The sequence below is a fragment of the Hipposideros armiger genome, unplaced genomic scaffold (assembly GCF_001890085.2).
Source record: "Hipposideros armiger isolate ML-2016 unplaced genomic scaffold, ASM189008v1 scaffold_122, whole genome shotgun sequence".
NCBI classification, from domain to species: Eukaryota; Metazoa; Chordata; class Mammalia; order Chiroptera; family Hipposideridae; genus Hipposideros; species Hipposideros armiger.
Genome location: NW_017731472.1, coordinates 3769238 through 3774468, shown reverse-complemented (window position 1 = coordinate 3774468; position 5231 = coordinate 3769238). Strand labels below are relative to the sequence as shown.

Sequence of the window (5231 nt, the reverse complement as noted above, 5' to 3'; positions counted from 1 at the left end):
GATGGGAGAGCCTGGGCCGGTGCTGCACTGACCACTGTGAGCCCTTGGACAAGTCACTTATCTGTAAGCCTTCATTCTCTCATTAAAATTTAGGACATTGGATTAGGCCCTTCTTCAAGTCCTAATATTTTTAAAACTCAAGAGCAGGCACATATTGATATGGTACCAGGTAGTCTTTGTTCTACACTGAATTGTAGGTATAATTTATGCATTTTTGTGTCCAGTCCAAAAGTTTGCATATTCACTAAAGAAGAATCAGTTAAGGGCCAAAAAGGAGAATCTGAAGGATTCAGAGCTATAGGATCTATTCTTTTTTATGTGAAAACTTGTAGCCAGGAAGTGGAGAAGCTTTATCTAAAAACTTTGCCATCAGGGGTTCATGGTGGTACCATCAGGTGGGTGCTGGTGAATTAGGGTGCTGGAGAGAGGAGGCTGTCCCAGGAGACCAGGTGAGGAGGTTGCTGTGATAGCTGAACCTACCAAAGAGCCTTAGAGGCATGAATGATGACGCCTTCCTTGATGTGGCCATGATTTTCTCTTGTTCATCAAAAGCCATGACTTGGACCATATATATTTTTTTTCCTGTGGAAAAAAGAAAATTAAGTGAAAATGCTTTACAGACTATCTTGTAGCAACATACATCTCAGGACGAATTAGTACTTTTAGAAAATGGAGTGAAAGAGACCTTGCCTGTGTAAAGGATTGAAGATCCACATGTCTTGGGAGAAGAGAGGCTGTTAATCTGCCATATCCACAAACAGCTTTTCTATAAAGACAACTGAAATTTCAAGCCTTTCAAAAGTAGAATGCATGGGGATGAGGTCACACATAAGCAGAATCTGAATTTTTGTTCCATCTAAGATGTCCCTTCCTAGGTCAGAAAAGAACCAAGAGGGAATGGTGGGCTGCAAGCCAGACGAATGAAAAGTAAAGATTTTCCAGAAGGGAGTGACCAGTCATATCACATGCGGCTGACGTGACTGGAGGTTGACACTGGACTGAGCAACATGGGAGATATAGTGACCACAATACAAACTATTTCTGTGGCTGGAGTGGGTTCAAACGAAAGCAGGTTGAGAAATGGAGAGGCACCAACGAATCTAGCTCTTTGAAGCTGTGTTGATGATTTGTTATTACACCAGCTGAATTGTGAAGGAGAATTTTTTTGACCAGAGAACAGCCTTCTTTGAGATCTGAGTGTACTGTAATTGCTTTTGAGGCCATGGAGAGTCAAAGTCATTTCGATTTAATCAGGAAAGCAGCTTCCTAGAAAGTTTACACTTTCTTCAAAGGGAGTCAATTTCTCTCATTTGACTGTCTCTCCTTTCTAACAAAATGCATTCTGAAGTACAATGCAAAGCAACCTAATGAAAATTCCTTCCCCTATGGACTTGCGGTTTACATACATTGAATTTATGTAACACATGCTTGTTGGCTTGATTAGATGCTGGGCAGGATCCCACAAGGAGAGAAATTCAGCCTAATACCCTCCCCTCCCTTGGCTTTCTGCCACCAGTTTCCTGAGCGCTTCCTGGAATGTCTGGTAACAGCTCTGGCTCCCCCCCCTACCATGTGGTGACCCTCATCTTGGAGCCATTTGGCTTCCAGGGTGGAAGATGGTGGGCAGGAGGGATGAAATCATTGTTTTTGCTTCAGTGTCCGCTTTTCCCGGGAGGACGTTCACAGCAAGGGATTCTGTATTTTTAGAATTAGCATGTTCTGTTTCAATGTTGTGAACGTTCATTTTAAACCTATATTTAGTGAAGGTTTAATTATCCAAGTAGGGAAACTAGTTTCAAGCCATCACCCCTCCTTTGCTCATCATAACAGCCCCCACAGATGAGAATGATACTTCCAGCTACACCTGACAACAGACAAGAACAATTCCACTGTTGGAGTTCGGTGTGAGCCCAGCATCAGGGAAAGCGTGTCTCAGTGTCCCCCAACTCTTGTTCACGGGGACCTTACTCCTGCACACACCCTCTGTGGGCCGGGCTGGTGGGGTTGGGTGTGCTCCACTGTGTGGGGACTGTCTTCTCGTTTCACACAGAAATCGTGATCAGATTTTTCAAGATAACACTCAGGTAGTGGAATCTGTTTGTGCCATTTATAAGTGTGTAAGATGTTGGGGAGATGTGGTCTGGATCATGTGATTCCTTGAATGTTTTAGCAACGCCATTCATGTCCTCATTTCATCACTCACTTCTGGCAGAGCCTTGTCCAAAGCCGTGCCTGCGGATTGAGTTGGGCCCGTCATGGGGTTGGCTTGAGGAATTCCAGGCTGACGCAGGTGTGGATGAGTTTGATGCAGGGAGGCCCCTGGTGGGAGAATGGGCAAGTGCCAGCCACTGGCGCTAAAAACGCTCTGAGACACAATATAGTATCGTGCACTCTCATTTACTCATTCAGCAAATATTTAATGATTGGCTTTGGAATAACCATGGAGCCTGGCACTAGTTTAGCGGGGGAGATGCTGATGAATAGAGAAAATATCCTAGTAAATGTATAATTACAGAGCGTGAGCTAGAAGAAAAGGAACATTTTATGCGTGTTTAACAAAGGAGCCTGAGGTGATTGGCTCAGCAAAGGGACATGATACTTGAACTGAGATCTATAGCAGGTCCTCAAATAATGTTGGTTCATTATAACGATGAGAAAAAAAAGAATTGATTCTCGGCTGTGGCCACTGTGTGGAGTGTGCACATTCTCCCCATGTCTTGTGCGTTTTCCCCAGGGGCTCCAGTTTTGTCCCACATCCCAAAGATGTGCATGTGAGGTTAATTGGCATGTCTGTATTGTCTCAGTGAGTGTGGTGTGTATGTGTGAGTGTGCCCTGTGATGCAAGAGTGTGCTCTCCAGGGTGAGTCCTCATCTTGTGCTCTGAGCTGCTGGGATGGGCCCTGGCCACCTGTGATTCTGAACTGAAATAAGCGGGTTGGAAAATAATGATCTTACATGTTCTTACATTAATCTCCTTTCACATTTATTTCAATATTTAATATTGAAGTGTTTTGGGTCTTGATTTAGAAGTTTGGTGATGTTCTCGTGACCAGAAATATGCTATAGAAACTTGTTGATATCAATTAGCCTATGGCAAAATTAGTTTGATCATGTGTTGTTTCACTTAAGGTCACAGTTTCCAAGGACCTATTGACGATGCTAAGTGAAGAATTACNAATTGGCAGAATAAAGAATTTGTTCACAAAGGTGAAAGGCTTTTTGAAACAACCAGTTGCCTTTCAAGTCTAAATTCCTGAGTAACTTATCTGAAAAATCTTTAAATATCATGCAGGAAGATTTTTAGAATTTGCAAAATTATTTTATTTTCTCCAGTCAATCTGGTTTGATTATGTTGAATTGGAGAACAGACAGGTCAAGAATGTAATAGATGCTAAAACAGTAGAAAATGAAGTGAGCTTATTGTGAACATGGCCTTTTTGCATTTTAAAAAAGATGATATTGTGTTATATTGAGAATTGTGGAATAGGAGAAGCGGGATCAGCCTTTTATACTTCTCAAATAGAATTTTCCTGGCCCCACACTCCCTCAATACTTGCCCCCAATTTTTAAAAAAGAAAACAAACCTTGCTTTCTTCTGGAATAATTTTATAGTTGTAGTTACCAAATCTTTAAGCATGAATGTGATAAGCAGTACAAATAACTTATTCTGTGGTGGAATGAAATGATTGAGAAAATTACAGGTTTCTCATTTGTTTTCCCTGTCCTCCCTACTAGTTGAAGGTGGCTAGAAGGTTCTGTGTGTGGAAATCGGTGTTTCACTCTCTCCAGGAGAGAGCTAAGCTCCTGGAGCTGTTGCACTGGATTGATGCTGAGGGAAGACTAGAAAGTTCCAGGGCAGAGGTTGAACCACTTAGGATGTGGAAATGCTGAGACACCTCCTGCTCCCCCTCAGTGGTGGTGTCTGCTGACTAATAAGAAGCACTGTGTCTTTCAGAGGCAGGAAAAAGATCCCAGTGGGGGGGTGGATAACAAAGTTGACCACCATGGAATGAGACACACGGGCTGGATAATCAACTTCAAGGTTCTACAATCAGGATAGACAGAGGACCAGACCAGACGCCTTTCCCCGAATGGCTTACAAAAGCCCCAGTGTTACTACTAGTATGTTGGTGGGTGGGGTACTCGGTGGCTTGAAAATTACTGAGATTGGGTAGTCCCTCAATCCTAAAAGGAGAGGGCTCATTTAGTAAGAATAAGATCTGGGAATGTAAAGAAACATGACATTTCGTGGACCTGGGGTTTATGGAATCTATCTGTACCCATTACATTTGTTTCAAAAGCGTAAGTAGAAGTTCCTGCCTTCTTCCTTTATCTGCTTTACACATATAACCAAGGACAGATGATTTAGGTTCCCTTTTGGGCCAGGAGATTAAGTTCTATAAAGAGTTGAGAAAAGTCAACAATTTAACATAGAAAATGTTCACTAACTACTCTGTTAGGTAGGTGCTACCTGCTAGGTACCATGAGTACGAGGGGAAAAATGTGATTTCTGCCCTCGAGGAAGCAGGACCAATCCAAAGAACTTATAAATTATGATATATGAATGACATCAATAAAATGTCTGTATGATGGATGTGGTCAGGGCTGGGGCTAGGAGATCCACCTTAAAAAGCAGTGCAAAATAACTAGTTTTCAGTCATGTTTCATGGTGAGAAAGGGACATATTTAGGCCTAAGGAATTGGGAGGAAATGGAAAGAAATCTTATTTCTGTTCATCCACGGTGTCAGTTTCCTCATTATAAAACAGTCATGTAAAAAGCGGTTTAGTAGACAAGGAATCAGCAAGATTGTTTATTATGAAAACCTGGAGACTTAGATACAAATGAGGCTCATATCCTGAGGCTCACAGAATTTGCTAACATATTTATTCAGGAAAAGAACAGAAGATCATAACTTGAGGCAAAAAATCTAAATTAGGAAGAAAGTGAAATAAAAAATCTTGAGGTTTCCTTGAAGAAAATCAGATCTATATAGCTGAAGCCTGGAGTCAGCTAATATTATAGTTCAGAGAGTTAATATGCTCTATGCTAGAGAAACAAATGAATGTCAACCTTTCCCAGGAAGATGGAAGGAAATAATCATCTGATTATCTTCGACTGGAAGAAATAAATCTAACAACCTATACTATTCAACAACACACATTGCTTTTCAAGCCACTATGTCAAACCTTTCCCCCACCCTTTAGATCTAATTATAAACTTCTAAAAATC

The 5231-nt window shown here is 41.5% G+C and overlaps 1 long non-coding RNA gene across 1 annotated transcript in view; it reads right to left on the bottom strand.

The window, feature by feature from the left end:
• Positions 1-315: 315 nt before the first annotated feature.
• LOC109385704 (uncharacterized) overlaps positions 316-5231 on the bottom strand; it is a 14662-nt gene continuing 9746 nt past the window's right edge. Inside the window, exon 3 of the long non-coding RNA XR_002124674.1 lies at positions 316-582. This is a non-coding gene — a long non-coding RNA (uncharacterized LOC109385704). The remainder of the gene's footprint in view (positions 583-5231) is intronic.